Source organism: Zingiber officinale, chromosome 2B (genome assembly GCF_018446385.1).
Source record: "Zingiber officinale cultivar Zhangliang chromosome 2B, Zo_v1.1, whole genome shotgun sequence".
NCBI classification, from domain to species: domain Eukaryota; kingdom Viridiplantae; phylum Streptophyta; class Magnoliopsida; order Zingiberales; family Zingiberaceae; genus Zingiber; species Zingiber officinale.
The window spans coordinates 32322453-32344272 of NC_055989.1; positions in this window are offsets into that span (position 1 = coordinate 32322453).

Genomic DNA, 21820 nt, shown 5'->3' on the forward strand with positions numbered 1-21820 from the left:
TGTAGATCTAAAGTTTTTACAAACTCGTACAAGAAAAAGGTTTTTCGAAAATTTTGTTTACGAATCTTTGCACGAGATCCATGGCTTTGGGTGACTCAGGGTTTCCGCGACGCGAAAAAACGGTTTTCACGGCCCGAAGAACCCAACAAAAGACTTATCATTAGTATTTCATTTGTAAAATTGACTCAAATTTTTATTAGATGGATAAAAATTATGTATTCACGTTTTAATTGTATTTTGAAATTTTTATTTCTATATTAAGCGATGAGTGAATTGTGATCATGTCTAAATTATATATTTGAATTATATATTTTAAATAAATATTAATGATAATTATATAATGTTGATAATTATATGTGTTTAACATCACATCTTTGTTGGATCGTGATGTTTCGATAGAGGGAGGGGTGAATATCGATTACGGAAAATTCTTCGATAAGAGTTAAACGCAGCGGAAAAATTAAGCAATGCTAACACAGACCAATTTTACTTGGTTCGGAGCCTGTGTCGACTCCTACTCCAAGGCTCGCACTCTTTGAGTGCTTTCGGTGGGCAATCACTAGCAATTCGAAATTTATTACAAACTATGTACAGGAAATGCTAATGAAACTAAAATAAATACCGACAAAGGAATAAATTGAAAAGGAGAATTGTGTTGTCGGAACTTCGTTAGCGTCGCAGGATCGCAGAGCAGCAGAGCAAGTAGTAGAAGATCTTCTTGTCAGTTGTTGTCTTGAGCTCCACACCTGACCCTCCTTTTATATGAGGCTCGGGCGCCTCCGGATCCCTTCCGGACGCCCTGGTGAGACGTGGCAGGTCCAACCAGCGATCTCCATGTGGCGACGACGCGATAGGATAAAAATTGCCTCCCGGGCATGTGCCAATTTTGAAATACTTTTCAAACAAGAGTTTTTAAAACCAAAATTTTAAGATTTAAGTTTTCAAAATAGGTTTCAACTTTGAAATACTTTTCAACCTGAGTTTTCAAAACAAAAATTTCAAAACTAAGTTTGATAAATCTACTTTTCAAAACTAATTAAAATTTATTTTTCAAATCTAAGTTTGTCCAATTTAAAAGCTTAGTTTTATAAAAGCTAGTTTTTTTAAAAAATAATAGATTTTCCAAGGATCAGATTTTAAAAAGTTTTTAAGAGGAGTCATTACTTTTAAAGCGGAGAAAATAATTTTGGTACTAAGTATGAAAATAAGTTGATTTAATTCTCCCCCTAAACCTGACATTTGAAATAAAACTTTTGAGAATATTTACTAAGAATATTAAAAAAAAAAAAAAAAAAAATTGAGGTAGAATTTTCTAAAGAGATTTTAAAGAGAAAAAAATAACACTTAAGGAGATTAAAAAAAATAAACCTCCCATTGAATTTGATACTCCTTTAATTTATTACTCTCCCTTAATTTATTGCTAAGGTTTAGGTGTTAAATTTTAAATCCCTAACACATTTTTCTACCTGAGTGTTCTAGGTGATTTAGTAACACATAATTATCTCTGTATCCTTGGTATAATTGTTTATTTAAGTTTGATTAATCAATAATTAATTTTAGACTCAGGTGCATAACTTTAGTTTAAGGTTAAATAAGATAAAATTTTATTAATTCAATAACAGTTAACCATTATCAATAATTTATTGATTAACTTTTATTTTACTTGACTTATCTGATTAAATTTCGTATTAATTATCTTAATATCAATGGATAATAGTTACAATGTATCCTTTATTTTTCATTTACTTAATCTTTAAGTTTTGATTAAGTAACCTAAGTTATGTTTAATTAGGATTACCTAAGTTACGTTTATTTTGACTAACGTCAAAATTAAGATTAACTGAGTTAAATTTAGGTTTAAAGTTTAAGTTAATAGAATTTAAGTTTTTAAGATAGGTGTCTAAGTTTTAAATGAATTTAAAAGATTTTTTTTTATTATTATTATTTTTTAGGTTAACAAAATTTTATTCAAGTGAAAATAATATTTAACAGAATTTTTCAAAATGATTTAATGTTTTTTTTATAATTTTCAGAATCGTTTTTAAGACGATTTTTAAAATAGTTTTTTTTTAGAAATAAATTTTTAAGTAAAGAAAATTTAAGTTTTAAGTTTTAAAATAATTTTTTGAGTTAAAAATTTACTTTTTAAAATAACTTTCTAAGTTTTAAAAAAAATAAGTTTTAAAACAAATTTTTAAGTTTAAAAAAATTTAAGTTTTAAAATAAATTTTTAAGTTAAAAAAAAATTAAGTTTTAAAATCATTTTTAAGTTAAAAAAAAAATTTAAGTTTTAAAATTATTTTTAAAAACATTTAAGTTTAATTTTTAAAATAATTTTTAAGTTAAAAAATTAAGTTTAATTTTTACAATAATTTTTAAGAAAAAAATTTAAGTTTAATAATTTTTAAAGAAAAAAAATAAGTTTAACTTTTAAAATAATTTTTTAAAAACATTTAAGTTTAATTTTTAAAATAAATTTTAAGTTTAATTTTTACAATAATTTTTAAGAAAAAAATTTAAGTTTAATAATTTTTAAAGAAAAAAATAAGTTTAAGTTTTAAAATAATTTTTTAAGAACATTTAAGTTTAATTTTAAAAAAAAAATTAAAAAAATTTATGTTTAATTTTTAAAACAAATTTTTAATTTAAAAATAATTTAAGTTTTAATTTTTAAAATAAATTTTTAAGTTATAGAAAATTTAAGTTTTAATTTTTAAAATAAATTTTTAAGTTTTTTTTAAAAAAAAATAAATTTTTAAAAAATATAAGTTTTAAAATAATTTTTTTAAAAAAATTAATTTTAATTTTAATTAAATTTTAATTTTAATTTAAAGTTAATTTAATTTTAATTTAAATTTTAATTTAAAGTTCTTAGTCATCTCACCCGATCTATGTTTTCAATCAGGGAAAATCCTATAATTTTGTGAGATGAATTAGGTTCAATTTTAGGGTTTGTTTTTAACTTGTGTTAGATTCAGGTTTAGCTTTGGGTTCAACAAATAGACATTCTCTGGATAAACTTCTGGTCTATGGTGAGTCACTTGGACATCATTAAAGTAACCATGCCTTCGAGGCTTTCCAAATAGTCCTATCCACTAGACTTAGTACAAAATCTTGGTCTAACTAGTTAAGATCCATAAAGGGTAGCTTCGGTCAGTTCCACTTAGCCAAATGCACCAGGTCGAAGCCATATCTTCCTAGACATGCATAGACTAAGTTTCCCTAACATACTCTCATCCAAAATTTCACCAGTACCATTTTTCAAGTTAAATTTGAACCCCTTTTAACTAATCATAATCACCCTGTCGGGTAGGTTGGTTAGGGTTACCCTGCCGTGTAGGTTAGTTTTGGAGGTGCCAGCTATTCTGGAGCCTCCCCTGAATTAATGACCATTAATTTAATTTTTTGTTCTCGGTTTATGTCTATTTCTTTTATAATTATATTTTACTTGGTGATAGTTTAAATTTTGTTGAGTTCTAATATGTTTAGATTTTAAATTTTTTTTGTTTAGGTTTGTGTTCTGGTTTTTTATTTGGTTTATTTGACTTTACGTAATATATTTTATCTTTAGGAATATAATATTGGTTAGGTCCTATTTGCGTGGTTAAACACGCTTTCGGAACCCAGGCTTTATTTGTTGGTTTGTATTGGGTTATTAATGATTTAAAAGTTTTATTTGAGTTTGACTTATATCCGAGTCTGGTTTTATTATAACATGATTTTTGATTATTTAGAATTAAGTCTAAATTTTTTTGATCGGGTAGTAAATTTTTCTAACATATTTTTTAAATTATTAATTTCTAATTTTAATGATGAATTCTCCTCCTCAAGTGTTAGATCTTGAGTTGGTTTATTATTTACAACTTGTTCCTTGAGGATTTGATTTTCCTCGAGGAGCAATTTGTTTTCATTTTCTAATTTAACTAATTTATTATTTAAGCACGAGATAATTTTAAAAAAAAATTCGGTTTAAGGTTAGGAATACCTCTTCGGATCCTTCGGAAACGAGTACGGACTCGTGGCTCGATTCGGGTTCGGACCTGTCTTCCGATTCGTCTTTCGACTCTGCTTCAAGGGCCATCAGCGCGATGTGGCTCTGGTGCTTCTGATCTTCTGCTTCTGATTCTTCTGAGGAGGAGTCATCCCACGTCGCTTTGAGGGCCTTCTTTTTGGTCGGCTTCGGTTTGTCGATCTTCAATCTCGGGCACTCGTTCTTGTAGTGGCCCTTTTTGTTGCATCCGAAGCATGTCACACTCCTCGATTCGGTTGGAGAATTGATCTTTTGAAGGTCCTTCTTGCTGAAGCTTCTTTTCCTCCTGGTGAACATCTTCCTTACCAGGTTCACCAGGTGTTCTTCATCTTCAGAGTTCTGGTCAGAATCTTCTTCCGGTTCAAACTTGTTCTTCTTTTCTTTTGAGGAACCTGCAAATAAAGCTACACCTTTCTCGATCCCGGCGTTAGTTTGCTCATGCAGTTCTAATTCACAAAAAAGCTCATCTAGTTTTAATTTTGATAAATTTTTAGAGATCTTGTAGGCATCTACGATAGATGCCCACAAGTTGTTGCGTGGAAATGCATTTAAGGCATACCTTATTAAGTCCCGGTTCTCCATTTGGTGCCATATTGCGTGGAGTCCGTTGAGAATATCTTTGATTCTTGCGTGAAGTTGGCTGGCCGTTTCTCCTTCCTGCATTTTTATGTTAAATATTCTATTTAAAAGCAAGTCTCGTTTTGTTACCTTAGCGTCGCTCGTTCCTTCGTACAACTCGATCAGTTTGTCCCACAGCTCTTTAGCATTTTTATGTGGTCCGACCCGGTTCAGTTCTTCTCTAGTTAATCTGCACTGTAATGTGTTGATTGCCTTGTTCTCTGTTGATGCCTTCTTTTTTAAGTCTGTTGTCCATTCTTCAGGATCCAGTAGATTCCCGGAGCTGTCTACTGGTATTTTGTAGGCTCTTGTGACGCTCAGCCATTGATCGAAGTCTGTCTTTAGATATACTTCCATCTGCTTCTTCCAGTACAGGAAATCATCCCCATTGAAAAGGGGAGGTCGCACTGTACTGAAACCCTCGATCTGCGACATTTTTAATCTACAAAAAAAATAAATGGAAATGTTTTATGACTTGGTCTTGGATTTAGTAGTGCGGGAAGAATTAAATAAAAAAACTAAATTTGTGTTGCACCAATTTAGATTTAATTGTGACGGAAAAAATTCCAAAAAGACAATAATACCAGTTTGGAGATATGCGAAAAGCTGAAAGCCGAAGATGGAAATTTTTTTTTAAAGCAAATCACCCCCTTGCCTGATTAGTGGTTGCACCAAATCAGAGCGGTACCTGCTCTGATACCACTTGTTGGATCGTGATGTTTCAATAGAGGGGGGTGAATATCGATTACTGAAAATTCTTCGATAAGAGTTAAATGCAGCGAAAAAATTAAGCAATGCTAACACAGACCAATTTTACTTGGTTCGGAGCCTGTGTCGACTCCTACTCCAAAGCTCGCACTCTTTGAGTGCTTTCGGTGGGCAATCACTAGCAATTTGAAATTTATTACAAACTATGTACAGGAAATGCTAATGAAACTAAAAGAAATACCGACAAAGGAATAAATCGAAAAGGAGAATTGTGTTGTCAGAACTTCGTTAGCATCGCAGGAGCGCAGAGCAGCAGAGCAAGAAGTAGAAGATCTTCTTGTCAGTTGTTGTCTTGAGCTCCACCCCTGACCCTCCTTTTATATGAGTCTCGGGGCGCCCCCGGATCCCTTCCGGGCACCCTGGTGAGACGTGACAGGTCCAACCAGCGAGCTCCACGTGGCGACGACGCGATAGGATAAAAATTATCTTTCGGGCGCCCAGACCACCTTTTTCCAGGGAACATCTTTCCTGCAAAACAAGGTTAGTCCGAGGTAAATAGATAATGTATATCCTGCAAAACAAAGTGTTAGCACAGTTTATAAGTTCAATATAAAAAGTATAACTTAGATTCCGTCTTTCCGAGACCGGAATCTAGTCACGATCTCGACTTATATATCCGAAATGGATCTAAGCCGGATCGACGCCTAATGTTCCCTTCCCGGGTGTTGGAGTGTATACTAAAAGCCTAGCTTTTGAATAAACATTTATAAGAATCACATTGGTCAAGTGTCTACATTTATATATACCAAATGTAGATGTTCAATTAATTTATATTGTAGATAACATAGTGTATAGTATCACACATAGAAGATCGTGTTATCGGTTCTTTATAAATTAAAAACAGTAGCTCACGACCAAGATGGAAAGGAACAAACAATTGGAAGGTCGTAGTGTAATTAGGTATTAGTTTATCTTAACTATATAATTACACTAGTACACTTAGAGTGTATTGAGCAGGACCATTTAGGGGTCGTTTCTTTTATACTGACTTTATAAAGGAACAAAAACCTCAGTTATTATGGAAGTGTGTACTCTTAATCCTAATATAATAACAAGCACATATATTTGATATTTATTTCTTTAATTTATCAATGGGTGAGATTTAGTTCGATAAATCAATAAGCCCGATAAGTTGGGAAATGATATCACTTATAGTGTGTGTTGTTGATTATAGAAGGAAACTGTGTCCTAGTGATCTAGGTTAATAATGTCCCCAAGAGGAGCTCATAAGGATTGTCATGTTAAACCCTGCAAGTGGACTTAGTCCGACATGATGATAAGGTTGAATGGTACTACTCTTAGACTAAGATATTAATTAAATGAGTTGTCAGTAACTCACTTAATTAGTGGACATTCGACATCTTAAACACAGGGAGACTAACACACTCATAATAAGAAGGAGCCCAAAAATATAATTTGGGAATGGTGCGGTAGTTCAATAATAGTTCTTTAGTGGAATGAATTATTATTAATGAAATTAAGTTGTATGTTCGGGGCGAACACGGGAAGCTTAATTTCATCGGGAGACCAAAACCAATTCCTCCTCTCGGTCCCTATCGTAGCCTCTTGTATATAGAGATTTATACCCTCCATATACCCACCTTCTTACCCATCCTAATGGGGCCGGCCAAGCTAGCTTGGAACCCAAGCTAGGGCTGGCCAAGACCAAGTGGATGAGCCAAGTTGGTGGCCGGCCAAAGCTTGGGTCCCAAGCTTAGGAGGCTGCCACTAGAAAATTAAAAGGAATTTTTATTAAAATTATTTCTTATGTGGATTCCATGGTTTTAAAAGAGAGTTTAAAATTTAAATCTATCCTTTTATAGCTTTCTACAAAAGTTTAAGAAAAAATTTGAAATCTTTCCTTATTTATAGATTAAAAGGTGGATTTTAAATTTTAAGAAAACTTTCCTTTTTTAACCATGTTCATGATTTAAAAGAGAGTTTAAAAATTAAATATCTCTTTTATAAGTATCTACAAAAGATTAAGAAAAGATTTCATATCTTTCCTTATTTGTAGATTGAAAGGAGACTTTAATTTTTAGAGATAACTTTCCTTTTGAAAATTATCCACATGTTTAAAAGAAAGATTTTAATTTATAAAATTTCCTTTTTATAATCCACCATGAAGGGAAAAATTATTGAGAATTTTTTTATAAATTTAGGAGACAAATTAGGAAGTTTTAATTCTTTTGTTAATTAAAACTCTCCTTATTTTGGAGAATAGTGGTCGGCCATTGTTTTAATGAGAAGAAAATTGTTTTTTAATTAAAATAAATTTTCTTTTTCATGGCAAAAGAATTAAGGAAGTTTTTATTAAAATTTCCTTATTTTCCAAGACCAAGGATTATAAAAGAGGGGATAGAGGTGCCTTCATAAAAAAATGACTCTATTCTTTTCTTCCTCTCTTTTCCTCCTTGGTGTGGCCGGCCCTAGGGTCTCCTCTTCTCCTTCTTTTCTCTTCCTCCTTTGTGGTCGGCGGCATTAACTTAAGGGAAGTCCATGGTGGCTGGTTCTAGCTAGGAGAAGAAGGAGAGAAAGAAGGATTTGTTTCTAGCATCCCTTGGAGCTTGGTGGTGGTGGTCGGATCTTTACTTCTCATGGAGAATTAATGGTGGCCGAATCTAGCTTGGAGAAGAAGGAGCTTGGTGGTTCTCATCTCGGAAGATCGTTGCCCACACAACGTCCGAGATAAGAAGAGGAATACGGTAGAAGATCAAGAGGTTATTTTTGCTTACAAAGAAAGGTATAACTAGTAATTGTTTTCCGCATCATACTAGTTTTCTTTGTATAGTTATTTATGGAAATACCAAACACAAGAGGTATATGATTCTAGAGTTTTCGAAATAATTTTTTCGAGTTTGTGTTTTCTTCTTTTTCGAATTTATGATTCGATTGTTCTTTTTGGTTAACCTAAAGTTATTTAAGGAAATAAATATTAGCTTTCCTTAAAAGGCTTTGCCTAGGCGGTGGTGGTTGCTCCCATATCCAAGAAGGTTGATCCTGTCTGAATGCTGAATCAACGGACGTTGGGCACGTGGCGCTTTCCGGGTCACGGACGTGGGTCGACGACCGGTCGTATAAACCTCCTGCGAACCTGCACAGAAGTCGGGCCGGGAAGGGGTTCCCGGCGGCGACCCTCCGACGCTCAAGTCAAGCAAGCGAACAGTAAAGAAGTGGCTCCAAAAATATCAACACACGTACCTCCGGCGAAGTATAAGGCTCCTTATATAAAGCGGTGAAAGAGCTCACACACACCTACAGAGGCAAACACACGTCCTTAGCCCATACCTCGGTATGTGTTTGTTAGAAAGCTTACCTGACACCATACTGCTACAGTCCAGGCACGTCTTCGATAGGACAGCAGAACACCTTGTAGCCAGACTTGGAGTATGGCCTAGTCATAGGACTTGACAGCTGTCATAAGTGTAGGACCGTTGGGCCGGCTAGGAGGGGGTTGTTGGATATCCTGCTAACACAAAAAGGAAAACAAACCCTCCTCGAACTCTTTAGGCTAACACTTGCACAATTAAGTTAAGCAGATAAATTAAAAGCATAAAGAAAAGCGAGGCACAAAAGATTTACTTGGTTACAACCGATGTGGTTGTTAATCCAAGGAAGATTAAGCTCAATAAAACTCCTTCGGGCGGAGAAGCCTCGTACAGCGTTGAAGTGCAGAAAATAGAAGCTTAGACTAAAAGAGAGTGTGCAAGCACTGGATTTACAATCAGTGAGTTCTGTTTAAGCTTCTGGACCAAGGCTATATTTATAGTCTTGGTTTGGGCGCCTGGAAGGGTTCCGGGCGCCCTGGGGGGATAAATTTTATCCCCCAACGGTCGGATCTAGTCAAAACTCGATCTTGTTGAAAAGTCGATTCCGGGCGCCCCGGTCAGTTCCAGGCGCCCGGAAGGGTTCCGGGCGCCCCGGTCAGTTCCGGGCGCCCGGAATGGTTCCGGGCGCCCGGAGCCCTAAGGTCAACATAAGTTGACTTTTCGACTCCGGTTCAACTCGTCTCGATCCATCTCATCTCGGTCCGGGTCTGTTCGCTCCGGCTCCGTTTGCTTGGGTGATCTCGGCCTTCCGGAATAGGGCTCACCCGAACCCATGTTCCGGCCTTCTCGAGCGTGCTTCCCTCCGGCTTCTCGTCCCTCGGAATTGCCGCATGTTCCTTCTCGTCCACCAGCGTACTCATCCGCAGTCTTCGTCCCTCAGTTGCACCCCGTGCCGACCTTCGCGCTAGCTGCGTCTCTTGCTCCCCGAGCAATCTTCCGCTCCGGCTTTCGTCCCTCGGAACCACCGCGAGCGCTTCCCTCTCGTCCGCCGGTGTACTCTTCCGCAGCACCTCGTCCCTCGGACGCACCGCGTGCCGTCCTTCTCTCTAGCTGCGTCTTCCGCTCGAGTACCTGTGCTCCTAAGCTCCTGCACACTTAGACACAAGGTTAAATACAACGCAGGACCTAACTTGACTTGTTGATCACACCAAAACAACCTTGGGGTTCCAACAATAAGATGTTCCTTGTCCTTCTCTCCCTACCCCATGCCGGGGCGTCCGTCCGGCCGGCTAGATGGGGCGTCCGTCCCACCGGCACTCATCTCACGCCCGGCCAGACGGCACCCACATTACGTCCGGCCTTCTGTCTGCATCGGTATGTTGGGGAGATCTTCGATAAAGTGTTATGTAGGGACTGCTAGCAATATGTTACCTTATGTCTTCGGCCTAGCATGACTTCTGCTCGTCCCTTCGTTACTGTTCAATTGAGTGTCGGAACCCCGACCCTTGTCAGAGCGCCTTTCGCTATCGGCCGGCCGGCAGGTAGGCCCATCCTTCTCCGGTCGGCTGACCAGTCAGCCCTTCTCCGGTCGACTACCTAGCCTTTTAACTCCCACGTGTCGTTGACCCCTCAAAGTGGGGGTCCCCTATTCTAACCGCCGGATCAAAGGTCATGTGCCTCGCCATGCAGTCCTGGAAGCCAATTTTGGAAATTAATATTTATGGAATTAATAACTTAGGTAGATTTGAATTAATAGTGTTAAGTTTCTCTTGCGATTCAAATCTAAACCATTAAGAACAGATAAGTTAAATTTGGAATCAATGATGTTAAGTTCCGTCTGCGATTCCTAATTTAACTTCTAAAGAACACAATAGGTTATTTAAGGAAAGGTTCGACACTTGTACAAAAAAATTTTGTACAGTGGAACCGGTACGTTTTCCTAGGACTAACCAACAATTTGTATCAGAGCTAGGGTTTGCCTCTGTGTGTTTAGTTTTCAAATATGTTATGCACATGTCATACATAATTTAGGCAGGATAATAGTAGGATGTGCTAACTTTGTGGTTGCAGGCTCCAACTATTATGGCTTATAGATGTTGTGTGTGATTGGACCTTTCGACATGTCAAGGGCATTATTTTTGTGTGTGCATGATTGTATGTAATTAAATACAGCAGGAGCTGTATTATTTATTAGGTTTTTACATTTTTTGTTCAATCTAGAATACATGTACATTCCTTTATGAAATATAGGATCGATGTATGTAAAATTCTATATTTGTCGCGGATCGGATGCTTGCGAGGCGTGGTACTTTTGGAGCACTAGAGGCGCAGCGGAATAAGAAGCAAGATTGATGCGACAACTCGACCTGATGGTGGTGGCTAAAGATGGCAGCAGCTAGGGTTGAAGCACACGGAGGACAGTGAGGAAAGAAGCCATAATAGTTGGAAAATTAATTTCCATATTTATTGCTTTATTTACTGTGATGTGTGTGTGCATGTGATAAATGCTAGATTAGGTTAAAATTCCTCACCTTAAATAACTAAGTGGGAGAGGGATTAGTATATTAATCCCACGGTCTCCATTACTGGCTTGTAAGTGATGCAACAAGCTTGCGTGTTGGCTTTGAGTGCCTCCCTCCACAATGGATGAGTTTGTTTGCAGATCACTAGATCAAACTTCCTTATTGGATGATTATAGGAAGTTATTTAAGATGTGTGTGATCTTCTTCAACTGAAGGGGCACAATTCTATTTAATGGACTTAGTATCAAGTAATGGTATACACTTAAACACATTTAATAGTATCCTCCCCAACGGAGTCACTACTATCACTTGTGTGACCAAAGGGAAACCAACTATTGATTTGTCATAAAACTAGATTTGCAAGATAATAAAATAAACCCCTCTTACAAATGTTTGAATTTGTATACGTCCACACTAACGTGGCATACAAGATTTATGGTGTTTGAGGTAATTTTATTCGTCAAAAAGTTATATTGACAAGATAGTCAATGAGTAAAACCCTCCTCTTACAAATGTTGATTTTGTATACGTCCACACTAACGTGGCATGCAAAATTCACGGTGTTTTGAGGTGTTGGTAAATTTAAATAGTATTGTTTGAGGAATCAATATTATTTTAAATTTAGAGTCTTGACCAAATATTTGATCAAAGACAGATCAACTATTAATTTTATTTGTCATAGGTTGATAAGATAATAAAAATTAATGGATAAAATCTTTTTTTAGAATTTATATACATCCACACTATCGTGGCATACAAAATTCATGAGGATTTTGAGATGTTGGTCTTGACCAAATATTTTTGTGATTCTTAGGTTTTCAAATGTTAGTCAATCCCCTAGCTGTTATACTATATAATAGACTTAGTAGACCCAATTAAAATGATTGGAAATAGGACTTGGACATTAAGGTAGACTGTCCTCTTAGAACTGAGAACAATATAAGTATGTTTTATTCATTAGTTGATACATGATTAGTGATGTTATCTACTGGTACCTGGTGTGTAGATACGAGAGTCATTGATCATGTTTGCAATTCATTACAGGGTTCCAGGAAACCCGACAACTATATGAAGAAAAAAATACTATCTACATGGGCACTGCTGCAAAAGTAGCAACTATTGCAGTGGGAGATGTTTATCCTCTGATAGGAATAAAATATTGATTTTTAGAAATTGTCTTTACGTACTAAGTTTAGAAAGAATCTGATTTCAGTTTCTAAATGAATAAATATTCTGTCTATTTTGATAACAAACTTGTTATCAAGAAAAATAGGGAAGTTATCTGTTCTGGTATGTTGGTTGACAATTTATAATCCAATAACTCCCACGATGCAATAAATGCAATAAATAACACATCTTCTAACTTTAAGAGAAAGCAACCTTCGGAAATGAACCAATTATATCTTTGGCATCTAAGGCTAGGTTATATTAACTTGAGTAGGATTCATTGGTAATCAATGAACTCTTGGGTTCATTGGTAGTGGAAATCTTTCCAACCTGAGAGTCTTACTTGGAAGGAAAAATAACCGAGAAGCTTTTAAGTCTAAGGGTATAATGGAATTGGTTCATTCTAATTTGTGTGGTCCTATGACTATCCAGATAAGAAGTAGTTGTTGGGACCGAAATGTAGCTAGAGGGGGGTGAATAGCTCGGCGCGATCTCGTGCTTGTCATTGCTTGCCTCTTGCGATGATGTGCAGCGAAAATACAAGAAAACAAACACACAACGCTAACTCTAGGGATTTACTTGATATCCACCTCAAGAAGAGGTGACTAGTCCAAGGATCCACACACTCACGCACCCTCCACTATAAAAACACTCATTCTCGGTAACTACCGAAGGCGGAGAAACCTTACAACCTCACAATACAACAATGAGAAAGAAAAAAGCAAAAAACAAATGAATCTTACAAGATTATAATGAAAACCCTAGCTTCTTCTTCTTGTTGTTGCAACTCACCTCTTGACTTGGATGAGCCTCCAAGACCCTTCAAGAACTGGCGGTGAGGAAGAAAAGATCGCTGTGGAGCTGTGCTGTGATCGCTTGTGGAGAAGAGAGGAAGAAGTGCCGAAGAAATCGCTCGCCAACGGCTTTATCCGCGCCAACGTTCGAATCCGAATCGATTGGATTACTCCCAATCGATTGGGGAGGCTCTGGATCGATCGACCGATAGATCCAGAGTGCCTCTGTGCTTTCTGAAATTGCCCTGAATCGATTGCTCGATCGATTCAAGGCTTCTCGAGCGATTTCCAGCGCTCCAATCAATCAATCAACCGATCGATTCAGAAGCTTACCGTTCGCTCAGAAACTCTCCCAATCGATCGGTCGATTGATTGGGGAAGTTTCAATCGATTCACAGCATTTCTGCACAAAATTGCGTCGCCCAATCGATTGAACCCCCCCAATCGATCGGCCAATCGATTGGGAAGTAGAAATCTGTGTAGAACTTGAAATTAGCTTCGTTTCGCATATGAGATCACCTCATTCCGATATCCGAGTCAAAAGTTATGGCCTTCAGAAGCTTACTACGTCCGAACTTCCTAGTTCCATGCCAACTCCCTATTGGACTTACGATCGCTAAGAGTTTGGTCAACTTTTGACTCATCTAGACTTTCTCCTTGTGCCAAGTGTTCAGTCAACCTTGACCCACTTGGACTTATCATCTCGTGCCAAGTGGTCAGTCCTCCATGACTCACTTGGACTTCCTTCTACCAAATGTCCGGTCACCCTTGACCCATCTGGATTTCCTCGTGTCTGGCTTCACTCACCAAGTCTTTCCATTGCCCGACTTCACTCACCGGGACTTTCCCCTGCCTGGCTTCACTCACTAGGACTTTCACTTGCCTAGCTTCACTCACAAGGACTTCTACCTGCCTGGCTTTATTCACCAGGACTTTCTCAACTGCCCCGCTTCATTCACCGGGACTTTCACCTAGCTTCACTCACTAGGATTTTCATCCGTCTGGCTTCACTCACCAGGACTTCCCACACGGACGATTGCACCTGCAATCTCCACGACCTGTCAGTTTCCATGTATTGTCTCAATGTATTGTCAAACATCGAAACCCAAACATCAAGACCCAAGCTTGAGCCAACTCAAGCTTAGTCAACCAGGTCAACCTTGACCTAGGAAATATTGCACCAAAAATCTCCCCCTTTTTGATGTTTGACAATACCTTTAAGTTAGGCTAATCCCATGCCAATGTATGAATGAGGGTTCCCTTCATTCTTCCCCTTTCCTAGAGGGCACAAACTTCCTCTTTAGGTAATGAAGGTCTAACTTAACCACACATTCTCCCCCTATTGGCACACATCAAAAACTCTCCCCCTGAAGAGTCACTCACCGTTGTTCACAACTTCACTCGTTGTGTTCAACATGAAAATAAAGGTCTCATACCCTTCATTATCTCCAACGCTCACCCTTGAGCACGAACAACTAAACAATGAAGATATTCACTCCTCATTGTATTCAAATGCCCAACTTTGAGCATTTTCACTAAAGAAAGTTAACCACCTTCCAAGGTGTATGAAAAATAGATTTTCATGTCCTTAAAGAGTAACTCCCCCTAAAGACATGCGCATAACTTCTATCATTGCACTAACAATGACTTGGAATCCCTAAATCTTTAGGAAATCCAAATTTAGAAGTTTTGAGGTTCAAAAAGTCAATAATGAAGCCAAACCTCAACCTCAACCTCTACTTAGTCTTCCTTAACCAATCCATCCTTGTTTTCATCATGTAAACTCCCCCTAAAGGTATACAAATGTTTTTGAGAGGTTAGGAATGGTTACATAGACCAAAAATGCTGACAATAAGCTTTCACAGTCAAAATCAGCATCCCCAATCGATTGGAGTTGGGTTCCAATCGATTGAACCTGCTTGAATCAATCCACTGATAGATTCAGCTAGTGTGGATCGATCGGTGGATCGATCTAGTGAGCTTCTATTCGCGAGAAGCTCACTCTCAATCGATCGTCTGATTGATTGAGACCCTTCAATCGATCGGGTGATCGATTGAACGTCTGAAGTTGTTGAAATTTCATTTCAGTCAACTTCAGAAACCCCTAGAAAATTCTACAAAATTCCAAAAAATCATGAAAATCATTATAGACATTATTTAGGGTATATATTATCATGAAAAAATAGTTTTCTAAGAAAATACTTCATATTTTTAAAAATTGATACAAACTTGGAAACTTTTAAAAACTTTAGTGTTTTCTTCCAAGTTTGTGCTTAACTATTCAATGATGATTACTATCAAAAGATAGCCTTCACCAAGGTTTTCCAAAAGAATTTTAAAACCATTTTCAAAACCAATATCCAACCATATTCTTTGGGCTCAATGCACATGACTTGTACATTAGATTTCCTAATGATTGGAAAACACATAACTATGTGTTTTGATGAACTTAAAAACTCAAAAGAATGTACTAAATCAACATCTTGAGTTTGGTTCATCATCCTATCATCTCACTTGTATTTAATATGTACGAAACCACATACAAGTTACCTTATAGTTCTTTAGTGAGATGTAAACTTTGGTTTTGCCCTAATATAGGGGTCATGCATATCTATCTAGGCATTTTGAGGTTATGAACATCCACCAAGGATGTTACTTGTTAATGGATGTCATTTGTCCTTAATTTGAAAGGAATTAAACATGATGCATGATGATGTTATGGCATACATCAAAGATAAATAATTCTCAAAAGATAATTTCCTATAACTACATGATGTATGTATGACATGACATGGTATTTTTGTATTTTTCATAATAAAACATGAATGCAAAACATGATGTCATGGCATATTATGAACAAACAAAGCATGACAAATTACTATAAATAGAATACCTAGATTAACTATCTAAGTATCCTTAAACCTTAGCTAATCTTAAATTTAAACCCTAGATTGCCCAATATTTCCCAAGAAAATGCCAAAACCCAACTAAAATATTTCTTTAACTCTTGATTAATTTGTGCTAGTTAAGATTTTGCATATTCCTCAAATCTTTGGCACAATTTACTCTTACCACAAGAGTAATCATTTTAACCTTAAGGCCCGAATTACCTTTGATTTCTTAAGAGCATACCAAAATTCCAACTTAGTAGTTCTTATGATTTTCCTAAATTGTGCAAATTTAGATTTTATCAAATTCCTCAAATTTTTGGCACATTTTACTCCTTTTAAGAGTAAATGAATAATCTACTTCATTTTCAAAGGTTAATAATAACCTTAAAAATGTTCTCCGAGTGTCAACTTTATCATGATTAGGTTAACTACCCTTTCAATTTGAGTTGACACTCTCTAATCCATCTAAGGAGTAGAGAAAATGCTCCTAGGAACCCAAAATCTATTAGTGCTCCTTGGATGCTCTAGGTACTCACTAGGAATAACCTCGCTAGATACCTTTCTAGTGACCTTGTTAGGCTTCTAAGAAGCCTTGATCACTTTTTCTAGGCCAACCCTAGGGATTTCTTCCCTTGTGACCTTCTTAGTGACTTTCTTAGACTTCTTAGAAGTCTTAGTCACGTTTGTTGTTGCAAAAATACTTCTAGGGATAACTTCCCTTGTATTTTTGACTTAACCACTAGGCCTAGGGTTAGTTCCATAGGTATATAAAACCCTATGGTAAGAAATTGCATCCTTCTTGATTTTAGGTTTGTATCGCAACCCCTTACGACCATTGGATGACTTTTGTACTCCTAGACCTAGGTTATGATTTTTTGACCCTTGTGTTTCATTTGTGATTTTCCTAAGGATCCTTTCCATTTTATCAAGTCTTGACCTCAAAACTTGATTTTCCTTCCATAGTTCCTCAACCTTAGATTTTTCACTAAAATCTTGATTTTTTCCTTTTCTTAGGCATATGCTTAAAACCCTTAGAATTATTTCCTAGTTGGTTATCTACCTTCCTAACCTTAGGTTGAGTGGTTTTAGCATGAAAAGCTACATGTTTTTCCTTAATGCTATCATGCTTCTTATTTTTATGGTAAATAGCATTAAAATGATAAAAAATTAGAACTAACATGCTTTTTATCATAATTTAAAGAGGTAGGCTCAATAAATGATACCTTGCGTTTTACCTTTGAAGCTCCCCCTTGATCCATGCTTCCTCCTTTAGCTTTGACCACTTTCTTCCCCTTAGGGCATTGACTCCGGTAATGTCCTTTTTGATGGCACGAGAAGCACACAATGTGCTCCTTGCTCTTCTTTGTAGTGAGGGCGGTCTCCTTAGGCTTCTCCTTGCCCTTTAGTGTCACTTGGCCCTTCTTCTTTACCAAGTTAGGGCACTTACTTTTGTAGTGCCCGTGTTCCCTACACTCAAAACATATGATATGATTTTTATTATTAATAATTGAAACATTTTTACCTTTGCTTGTAGGGATGACACTTGCTCCTCCATTTGATGTTTCTTGATTTTTGGAGGATGCATTGTCTTCTTCTCCATTTGACCCGGATGTAGAAGCTTCTCCTTCTTCTTGATTCGATGTCAACAAAGGTCTCTCCCCCTCAATCCTAGAGGTGGAGGCTTCTTCATCTTCCTCTTGTACATGGAACAAAGAGTATGCTCCCTCTTTGCCCTTTTCATTGTATTCCTTTGAAGATAAAACTTCTTGACTCTCTTCTTCGGAAGTTGAGCATCTCTCAACTTCGGAGTCCTCTTGCTCTTGGTCTTGCTCCAATGAGTTGCCCTCTTTGGATTGTCTTGATTTGGTATAGTGGAGGGTTCTTCATGAAGCTTGGCCAATTTTCTCCACAATTCCTTTGCGTCTTCAAATTCTCCAATTTTGCATAGAATTGTGCTTGGCAATAAATTAACCAATAATTTGGTTACCTTTTCATTCGTCTCGCACCTTTAGATTTGTTCTTGGCTCCACTTGCTCCTCTTGAGGATCTTGCCCTTTGAATTTCTTGGAGCTTCGAAGCCTTCTATGAGAGCAAACCATTGCTCTATCTCTATCATAAAAAAATTCTCGATCCTTGATTTCCAAGAATCAAAGCTTGTAGATACATATGGTGGAGGCACCCTTGTGTCGAATCCAAGTCCATCTTGGAATTCCATTTTGAAGTTGAGCCTTTTGATGAAGTCTTCGACTTGTAGAATTTTCTCCAACTTCTTCACCCTCTAGCTTTTTACCCCTTCCGGCGATGATTCCAGTGAAGAGCGGCCTCGCTCTGATACCACTTGTTGGGACCAAAATGTAGCTAGAGAGGGGGTGAATAACTCGGCGTGATCTCGTGCTCGTCGTTGCTTGCCTCTTGCGATGATGTGCAGCGGAAATACAAGAAAATAAACACACAACGCTAACTCTAGGGATTTACTTGGTATCCACCTCAAGAAGAGGTGACTAGTCCAAGGATCCATACACTCACACATCCTCCACTATAAAAACACTCCTTCTCGGTAACTACCGAAGGCGGAGAAGCCTTACAACCTCACAATACAACAATGAGAAATAAAGAAGCAAAATACAAATGAATCTTACAAGATTACAATGAAAACCCTAGCTTCTTCTTCTTCTTGTTGCAACTCACCTTTTAACTTGGATGAGCCTCCAAGACCCTTCAAGAACTAGCGGTGAGGAAGAAAAGATCGCTGTGGAGCTGTGCTATGATCGCCTGTGGAGAAGAGAGGAAGAAGTGCCGAAGAAATCGCTCGCCAACGGCTTTATCCGCGCCAACGATCGAATCCCAATCGATTGGATTACTCCCAATCGATTGGGGAGGCTTTGGATCGATCGACTGATCGATCCAGAGTGCCTCTGTGCTTTCTGGAATTGCCCTAAATCGATTGCTCGATCGATTCAAGGCTTCTCGAGCGATTTCCAGCACTCCAATCGATCGGTCAATCGATTGGAGGTTTTAATCGATCAACCGATCGATTCAGAAGCTTACTATTCGCTCAGAAACTCTCCCAATCGATCGGTCGATCGATTGGGGAAGTTTCAATCGATTACCCAATCGATTCACAGCATTTCTGCACAAAATCGCGTCGTCCAATCGATTGAACCCCCCAATCGATCGGCCAATCAATTGGGAAGTAGAAATCTATGTAGAGCTTGAAATTAGCTTCGTTTCGCATCCAAGATCACCTCATTCCGATATCTGAGTCAAAAGTTATAGCCTTCGGAAGCTCACTACGTCCGAACTTCCTAGTTCCATGCCAACTCCCTATTGGACTTACGATCGCTAAGAGTTTGGTCAACTTTTGACTCATCTAGACTTTCTCCTTGTGCCAAGTGTTCAGTCAACCTTGACCCACTTGGACTTATCATCTCGTGCCAAGTGGTCAGCCCTCCATGACTCACTTGGACTTCCTTCTACCAAATGTCCGGTCACCCTTGACTCATCTGGATTTCCTCGTGCCTGGCTTCACTCACCAGGTCTTTCCATTGCCCGACTTCACTCACCGGGACTTTCCCCTGCCTGGCTTCACTCACTAGGACTTTCACTTGCCTGACTTCAGTCACCAAGACTTCTACCTGCCTGGCTTCACTCACCAGGACTTTCCCAACTGCCCGGCTTCACTCACCGGGACTTTCATCTAGCTTCACTCACTAGGATTTTCATCTGTCTGGCTTCACTCACCAGGACTTTCCACACGAACGATTGCACCTGTAATCTCCACGACCTGTCAGTTTCCATGTATTGTCTCAATGTATTGTCAAACATCGAAACCCAAACATCAAGACCCAAGCTTGAGCCAACTCAAGCTTAGTCAACCAGGTCAACCTTGACCTAGGGAATATTGCACCAACAGTAGTTTTGAATAGTTTATCTATTTTATAGACAACTATTCGAGATACAGATAGATTTACTTGATACACCGCAAGTCTAAGTGCTTTGATTAGTTCAAAGAGTACGAGCCTGATGTGGAGAAATGTCAAAGTAAAAATATCGAGACACTACGGTGAGATCGTAGTAGCAAATACCTCTTGGGAGAATTTAGGAGTCACTTATCAGAAGTAGGGATTCAATCCCAACTAACTACACTTGGTACATCCCAACAGAATGGTGTAGTAAAAAGAAGGTATAAAGGCTCTATGGAATAATTAGAATAATGATGAGTTATTACCAAATTCGTTTTAAGGATATACACTGAAAACGGAAGTGAATATAGTACCTTCTAAGTTTGTTTCCCTCCACAACGGATGAGTTTCCCTCCACAACGGCTTTGAGTGTTTCCCTCCACAACGGATGAGTTTGTTTGCAGATCACTAGATCAAACTTCTTTATTGGATGATTATAGGAAGTTATTTAGGATCTTAACCATAGGGTGCGGTGTGCGCTACAGATGCTCTTAACCATAACGCGCACCGCGCGTTACGAATTCTCTTAACTACAGCGCACGACGCGCGCTGTCGATGTCTTATGACTTTTAACAACTTGCAGTTGTATAGTATATGATGCGTACTACGAATAACATAATTACGGGCTATAGAAAATCATATTTATTGTAGTATATATATTAGGTGTAAGTCGTGTAAGAAATGAAAACTTTTTATTAATTTCATATCCATGAGCTACCCTATGCATAACTAGCATGAAAACAACAATGTATTGTAAGGTTGTACCAATAGATTTAAATATTAATAATTATTGAATATCTTCAATTCCGATATAACTAATTATGTGTTAAAATAACTTATCCTAAGCGCCCCTCACTATCAATTTTACGGTGAGATGAAGGGAATAAATTATGATGATTGAATATATATATATAAATTAATTATTATGTTTTAATTGCTAGTTTCTTATTGTTAATGCTAATTGACCTTCAATTAGGCATCTTTTCACATTGCGTATCGAAGGGATGTTTCACCAAGGTTGATAATTAATATAAGTGTTGCTCAAAACTATACTATAAAAATTTAGCTTATGTTTAATTTAATAGTACATTTCTCCCCAAAATTATAGGTCAAATGGTTTATTTTCACATTACCAAATAACCCATATAGTAAAATGAAAGGCACCATGTCTATTCAAGGTAGGGATGCTAGTGGGTAAGATTTGGATCAGATTATGTATTTTTCATCTTTATTCACATTTATTAATTCATTCCAATTTCATCATATATTCAACTTTTATTTTCAATCCCATATCCGTTTATCGTACCTAAATATTTTATTACCACCTATAGTTGTATTTCTTCATATTTGAATTATTCAATGAAGCTACAAATTTTTAAAATAAATAAGAAAAAATGATTAAAGATAAAAAATTAACAAACTAACTTTGTAGAAGAAGTAATTAAATATTAAAAATAGTTTATCTCAACATTATTATCGTTTAAAAATAACATTAACTTTATATTAATAATTTTATTAGTAATAATATGTAAAGGGAAAAAAATATTAAAAAATTCAAGATAGATATATAAATTCATGGTTCATTATTTTCACTTTCATGTGTTTATCAAACTTTTTTTTAAGATTCTTTTGCACCACATATCATTTTTCTAATTTTATTCATTCCATTTAATTGCCATAATTAAAGAAAACATATTAGAATCAACATCATATTCAAAATAATATAATTCAACCCCTAAATTTCAAATAAAAGATTTTGTTTGAGATTTAAAATAAATAATATATATATATATATATAT